The sequence below is a fragment of the Vulpes lagopus genome, chromosome 10 (genome assembly GCF_018345385.1).
Source record: "Vulpes lagopus strain Blue_001 chromosome 10, ASM1834538v1, whole genome shotgun sequence".
NCBI classification, from domain to species: Eukaryota; Metazoa; Chordata; class Mammalia; order Carnivora; family Canidae; genus Vulpes; species Vulpes lagopus.
Window position 1 is genome coordinate 102,965,673 of NC_054833.1, and position 8,184 is coordinate 102,973,856.

An 8,184-nucleotide genomic window follows, 5' to 3' on the forward strand; every position below is an offset into this window, starting at 1 on the left:
AAGTAAGTTGCTTTTGGAAAGGCGTTCAGCTAGCTTCTCTCGTATGGCACTTAGGATGTAGCACCTGGCTCACACAGGAAATACTAGGAAATCGCTGGATTGAGCTTGGATGCACTAGTCTTGTGGGCCGGGACTTTCCACTTACCTCTCACAACACTTCAGGCACGCATCGGGTTAGGCCTGTTAGGAGCGCGGTGTACGTGCAGGTAGGATGTGGGAGGGACAGTCCATAAGCTCAACTCTCGGAAGTGTGTATGCTTTGCAGGCAGATGTCTGCTAGACACTTTGATGGGAGCTAGGACCTACTACACTCTCATTGAGCAAGGACGTTTGCAATGTTTTTATTGAGATCAGATACATTTGAGGAGAATCCTGTCACTTCCACATGCTCTTCACACAACCTCCTCAGGCGACAACCATAAGGATGCTGGGAACTATGTCTACGGGCAGTCAGGATGCGGGAGGGTCCTGCCCTCACCTCAGCCTCGCACAAGAGAGCATGCCGAGAAGACAGCTTTCAACTAGCTGCGTTCTTAGGGTACTGAGAACGTAGCAGTACTCTAAGCCAGGAGGTACCCAGAATACCACTCCACTGCAGCTGGAGACAGCATCCAGGTCTGCCTATTCCACTTGCGTCTCACAAGCCTCTGACAAACGGCTCCAGTGCAGATGTTGGAATCTCATTTGCAGGCAGTGTGCAACTGTGAGGGACTGAGGGTCAGCTCAACTCTCGGAAGTAAGTTGCTTTTGGACAAGGCGTTCAGCTAGCTTCTCTCGTATGGAACTTTGGACGTAGCACGAGGCTCACACAGGAAATACTAGGAAATCGCTAGATTGAGCTAGGAGGCACTAGGATTGTGGACCGGGACTTTCCACTTACCTCTCCCAACACTTCAGTCACGCATCGGAGGCTAGGCCTGTTAGGAGCGCGGTGTACCTGCAGGCAGGATGGGGGAGGGACAGGCCATAAGCTCAACTCTCATGAGCGTGTATGCCTGGGAGGCAGATGTCTGCTCCCCACTCATGGAGGGGAGTTAAAACCTAGCTACACTCTAATTGAACCAGGACGTTGGCGATCGCTGTGTTCAACTCAGATTGCCGTGCGGACAGGCCTGACGCTTCCACAGGCATTTCTCACAACCTCTCCCTGCACCTGACGTGAGGATGTTAGCAGCTCCATCCACAGGGGACCCGAGGCGGGAGGGTCCTTCGTTCAGCTCAACTCTCCACAGAAAGCATGCCCCGAATGCAGCTTTCCACTAGCTGTGTTCTTATGGCCGTGAGAACATAGCAGCATTGGAAGTCAGGACGTTGCGTGAATACCGCTCTACTGCACCGAGTGACAGCACCATTGAGGCCTGCAGCTTGCCCCTTGCGTCCCATGAGCTTCTGGCAAACATGTCTAGTGAGGATGTTCGTAACCCCACGTGCAGGCAGTGTGGAAGTGGGAAGGACCGCGAGTCAGCTCATCTCACAGAAGGAAGTTCCCCTGAGAGAGAGCTTGCAACTAGGTACTCAGGGTTGGAAGTTAGTATGTACCACCCATCTGAGGCAGGAAGTCGTCAGAAGTCACTGGATTGAGCTAAGAGAGACTTGCCTCTCACAAAGCTTGAATCCCGTGTCCAACGAAATCCCTTGGCTGCAAAGGGTACAGGCAGTGAGCATGTGGGAGGTTGAAGCCATAAGCTCAACCCAAAGGAGTGTGCATGCCTTGGAGGCAGCTGTCCGCTAGGCGCGAAATTGACAAGCCAGTCACTTGGTTCTCTCTCTGCTCCTCTCCCGCATAGAACGAAATGCTGTGCAAGCGAACCGTGCAGGCAGTCAGGATGTGGGAGCGATAGGCCATGAGCTCAACTCTCGGAAGTGTGTACGCTTTGCAGGCAGATGGCTGCTAGACACTTATTGATGGGAGCTGGGACCGAGCTACACTCTCATTGAACAAGGACGTTTGCAATGTCTGTATTGGACTCAGATTCACTTGAGCAGAGTCCTGTCACTTCCACATGCTTTTCACACAACCTCTTCCGGCGCCTAACATAAGGATGCTGGGACCTATGTCTAGGGGCAGTCAGGATGCGGGAGGGTCCTGCCCTGACCTCAGCTCGCACAAGGAAGCATACCGAGAAGACAGCTTTCAACTAGCTGCGTTCTTAGGGTACTGAGAACGTAGCAGTACTCTAAGCCAGGAGGTACCCAGAATACCACTCCACTGCAGCTGGAGACAGCATCCAGGTCTGCCTATTCCACTTGCGTCTCACAAGCCTCTGACAAACGGCTCCAGTGCAGATGTTGGAATCTCATTTGCAGGCAGTGTGCAACTGTGAGGGACTGAGGGTCAGCTCAACTCTCGGAAGTAAGTTGCTTTTGGACAAGGCGTTCAGCTAGCTTCTCTCGTATGGAACTTTGGACGTAGCACGAGGCTCACACAGGAAATACTAGGAAATCGCTAGATTGAGCTAGGAGGCACTAGGATTGTGGACCGGGACTTTCCACTTACCTCTCCCAACACTTCAGGCACGCATCGGGTTAGGCCTGTTAGGAGCGCGGTGTACGGTGCAGGTAGGATGTGGGAGGGACAGTCCATAAGCTCAACTCTCGGAAGTGTGTATGCTTTGCAGGCAGATGTCTGCTAGACACTTTGATGGGAGCTAGGACCTACTACACTCTCATTGATCAAGGACGTTTGCAATGTCTTTATTGAGATCAGATACACTTGAGGAGAATCCTGTCACTTCCATATGCTCTTCACACAACCTCCTCAGGGGACAACCATAAGGATGCTGGGACCTATGTCTACGGGCAGTCAGGATGCGGGAGGGTCCTGGCCTCACCTCACCTCGCAGAAGAGAGCATGCCTACAAGGGAGCTTTCAACTAACTGGCTTCTTAGGGCACTGAGAACGTAGCAGTACTCTAAGCCAGGAGGTTGCCAGAATACCACTCCACTGCAGCTGGAGACACCTTCCAGGTCTGCTTATTCCACTTGCGTCTCACAAGCCTCTGACAAACGGCTGTGGTGCAGATGTTCGAAACTCATTCTGCAGGCAATGTGCAACTGTGAGGGACTGAGAGTGAGCTCAACTCTCAGAGGTAAGTTGCCTTGGGAATAGGCGTCCAGCTAGCTTCTCTCGTATGGAACTTAGGATGTAGCACCTAGCTCACACAGGAAATACTAGGAAATCGGTGGATTGAGCTTGGATGCACTAGTCTTGTGGGCCGGGACTTTCCACTTTCCTCTCACAACACTTCAGGCACGCATCGGGTTAGGCCTGTTAGGAGCGTGGTTTACGTGCAGGCAGGATGTGGGAGGGACAGTCCATAAGCTCAACTCTGGGAAGTGTGTATGCTTTGCAGGCAGATGTCTGCTAGACACTTTGATGGGAGCTAGGACCGAGCTACACTCTCATTGAACAAGGACGTTTGCAGAGTCTGAATTGAGTTCAGATACACTTGAGGAGAATCCTGTCACTTACACATGCTCTTCACACAACCGGCGCCTAACATAAGGATGCTGGGACCTATGTCTACGGGGAGTCAGGATGCGGGAGGGTCCTGCCCTGACCTCAACTCGCACAAGGAAGCACACCTACAAGCCAGCTTTCAACTAGCTGCGTTCCTCGGGCAATGAGAACGTAACAGTGTTCTAAGCCAGGAGGTACCCAGAATACAACTCTACTGCAGCTGGAGACACCCTCCAGGTCGGCTTATTCCCCTTGCGTCTCACAAGCCTCTGACAAACGGCTGTGGTGCACATGTTGGAAACTCTTTCTGCAGGCAGTGTGCAACGGTGAGGGACTGAGTGTGAGCTCAACTCTCCGAAGTAAGTTGCTTTTGGACATGGCGTTCAGCTAGCTTCTCTCGTATGGCACTTAGGATGTAGCACCAGGCTCACACAGGGAATACTAGGAAATCGCTAGATTGAGCTTGGATGGCACTAGTCTTGTGGGTCGGGACTTTCCACTTACCTCTCACAACACTTCAGGCACGCATCGGGTTAGGCCTGTTAGGAGCGCGGTGTACCTGCAGGCAGGATGTGGGAGGGACAGGCCATAAGCTCAACTCCAAGGGGCGTGTATGCCTGGGAGGCAGATTTCCGCTCCCAACTCATACAGTGGAGTTAGAACCTAGCTACACTCTCATTGAACAAGGACGTTGGCAATCGCTGTATTCAACTCACATTGCCGTGAGGACAGGTCTGACGTATCCACACGCATTTCTAACAACCTCTCCCTGCACCTGACATGAGGATGTTAGCAGCTCCACCCAGAGGGGGACCCGAGGCGGGAGGGTCCTTTGTGGAGCTCAACTCTGAAAAGGAAGCATGTCCCAAATGCAGCTTTCCACTAGCTGCCTTCTGATGGCCGAGAGAACGTAGCAGCACTGGAAGTCAGGACGTTGCGTGAATACCGCTGTACTCCAACGAGTGACAGCACCCTTGAGGCCTGCAGCTTGCCCCTTGCGTCCCATGAGCTTCTGACACACATGTCTAGTGAGGATGTTCGTAACTCCATGTGCAGGCAGTGTGGAAGTGGGAAGGACCGCGAGTCAGCTCATCTCACAGATGGAAGTTCCCCTGAGAGAGAGCTTGCAACTAGGTACTCAGGGTTGGAAGTTAGTATGTACCACCCATCTGAGGCAGGAAGTCGTCAGAAGTCACTGGATTGAGCTAAGAGACACTTGCCTCTCACAAAGCTTGAATCCCGTGTCCAACGAAATCCCTTGGCTGCAAAGGATACAGGCGGTCAGCATGTGGGTGGTTGAAGCCATAAGCTCAACCCAAAGGAGTGTGCATGCTTTGGAGTCAGCTGTCCGCTAGGCGCGAAATTCACAAGCCAGTCACTTTTTTCTCTGTCTGCTCCTGTCCCGCATAGAACGAAATGCTGAGCAAGCGAACCGTGCAGGCAGTCAGGATGTGGGAGCGATAGGCCATCAGCTCAACTCTCGGAAGTGTGTACGCTTTGCAGGCAGATGGCTGCTAGACACTTATTGATGGGAGCTGGGACCGAGCTACACTCTCATTGAACAAGGACGTTTGCAATGTCTGTATTGGACTCAGATTCACTTGAGCAGAGTCCTGTCACTTCCATATGCTTTTCAAACAACCTCTTCCGGCACCTAACATAAGGATGCTGGGACCTAGGTCTAAAGGCAATCAGGATGCGGGAGGGTCCTGCCCTGACCTCAGGTCGCACAAGGAAGCATGCCTACAAGCCAGCGTTCAACTAGCTGTGTTCTTAAGGCACTGAGAACGTAGCAGTACTCTAAGCCAGGAGGTACCCAGAATACCACTCCACTGCTGCTGGAGACACCCTCCAGGTCTTTTATTCCACTTGCGTCTCACAAACCTCTGACAAACGGCTCTGGTGCAGATGTTGGAAACTCTTTCTGCAGGCAGTGTGCAACTGTGAGGGACTGAGGGTGAACTCAACTCTACGAAGTAAGTTGCTTTTGGACAAGACGTTCAGCTAGCTTCTCTCGTATGGCACTTAGGATGTAGCACCTGGCTCACACAGGAAATACTAGGAAATCGCTGGATTGAGCTTGGATGCACTAGTCTTGTGGGCCGGTACTTTCCACTTACCTCTCTCAACACTTCAGGCACGCATCGGGTTAGGCCTGTTAGGAGCGCGGTGTAGGTGCAGGTAGGATGTGGGAGGGACAGTCCATAAGCTCAACTCTCGGAAGTGTGTATGCTTTGCAGGCAGATGTCTGCTAGACACTTTGATGGGAGCTAGGACCTACTACACTCTCATTGATCAAGGACGTTTGCAATGTCTTTATTGAGATCAGATACACTTGAGGAGAATCCTGTCACTTCCATATGCTCTTCACACAACCTCCTCAGGGGACAACCATAAGGATGCTGGGACCTATGTCTACGGGCAGTCAGGATGCGGGAGGGTCCTGGCCTCACCTCACCTCGCAGAAGAGAGCATGCCTACAAGGGAGCTTTCAACTAACTGGCTTCTTAGGGCACTGAGAACGTAGCAGTACTCTAAGCCAGGAGGTTGCCAGAATACCACTCCACTGCAGCTGGAGACACCTTCCAGGTCTGCTTATTCCACTTGCGTCTCACAAGCCTCTGACAAACGGCTGTGGTGCAGATGTTCGAAACTCATTCTGCAGGCAATGTGCAACTGTGAGGGACTGAGAGTGAGCTCAACTCTCAGAGGTAAGTTGCCTTGGGAATAGGCGTCCAGCTAGCTTCTCTCGTATGGAACTTAGGATGTAGCACCTAGCTCACACAGGAAATACTAGGAAATCGGTGGATTGAGCTTGGATGCACTAGTCTTGTGGGCCGGGACTTTCCACTTTCCTCTCACAACACTTCAGGCACGCATCGGGTTAGGCCTGTTAGGAGCGTGGTTTACGTGCAGGCAGGATGTGGGAGGGACAGTCCATAAGCTCAACTCTGGGAAGTGTGTATGCTTTGCAGGCAGATGTCTGCTAGACACTTTGATGGGAGCTAGGACCGAGCTACACTCTCATTGAACAAGGACGTTTGCAGAGTCTGAATTGAGTTCAGATACACTTGAGGAGAATCCTGTCACTTACACATGCTCTTCACACAACCGGCGCCTAACATAAGGATGCTGGGACCTATGTCTACGGGGAGTCAGGATGCGGGAGGGTCCTGCCCTGACCTCAACTCGCACAAGGAAGCACACCTACAAGCCAGCTTTCAACTAGCTGCGTTCCTCGGGCAATGAGAACGTAACAGTGTTCTAAGCCAGGAGGTACCCAGAATACAACTCTACTGCAGCTGGAGACACCCTCCAGGTCGGCTTATTCCCCTTGCGTCTCACAAGCCTCTGACAAACGGCTGTGGTGCACATGTTGGAAACTCTTTCTGCAGGCAGTGTGCAACGGTGAGGGACTGAGTGTGAGCTCAACTCTCCGAAGTAAGTTGCTTTTGGACATGGCGTTCAGCTAGCTTCTCTCGTATGGCACTTAGGATGTAGCACCAGGCTCACACAGGGAATACTAGGAAATCGCTAGATTGAGCTTGGATGGCACTAGTCTTGTGGGTCGGGACTTTCCACTTACCTCTCACAACACTTCAGGCACGCATCGGGTTAGGCCTGTTAGGAGCGCGGTGTACCTGCAGGCAGGATGTGGGAGGGACAGGCCATAAGCTCAACTCCAAGGGGCGTGTATGCCTGGGAGGCAGATTTCCGCTCCCAACTCATACAGTGGAGTTAGAACCTAGCTACACTCTCATTGAACAAGGACGTTGGCAATCGCTGTATTCAACTCACATTGCCGTGAGGACAGGTCTGACGTATCCACACGCATTTCTAACAACCTCTCCCTGCACCTGACATGAGGATGTTAGCAGCTCCACCCAGAGGGGGACCCGAGGCGGGAGGGTCCTTTGTGGAGCTCAACTCTGAAAAGGAAGCATGTCCCAAATGCAGCTTTCCACTAGCTGCCTTCTGATGGCCGAGAGAACGTAGCAGCACTGGAAGTCAGGACGTTGCGTGAATACCGCTGTACTCCAACGAGTGACAGCACCCTTGAGGCCTGCAGCTTGCCCCTTGCGTCCCATGAGCTTCTGACACACATGTCTAGTGAGGATGTTCGTAACTCCATGTGCAGGCAGTGTGGAAGTGGGAAGGACCGCGAGTCAGCTCATCTCACAGATGGAAGTTCCCCTGAGAGAGAGCTTGCAACTAGGTACTCAGGGTTGGAAGTTAGTATGTACCACCCATCTGAGGCAGGAAGTCGTCAGAAGTCACTGGATTGAACTAAGAGACACTTGCCTCTCACAAAGCTTGAATCCCGTGTCCAACGAAATCCCTTGGCTGCAAAGGATACAGGCGGTCAGCATGTGGGTGGTTGAAGCCATAAGCTCAACCCAAAGGAGTGTGCATGCTTTGGAGTCAGCTGTCCGCTAGGCGCGAAATTCACAAGCCAGTCACTTTTTTCTCTGTCTGCTCCTGTCCCGCATAGAACGAAATGCTGAGCAAGCGAACCGTGCAGGCAGTCAGGATGTGGGAGCGATAGGCCATCAGCTCAACTCTCGGAAGTGTGTACGCTTTGCAGGCAGATGGCTGCTAGACACTTATTGATGGGAGCTGGGACCGAGCTACACTCTCATTGAACAAGGACGTTTGCAATGTCTGTATTGGACTCAGATTCACTTGAGCAGAGTCCTGTCACTTCCATATGCTTTTCAAACAAC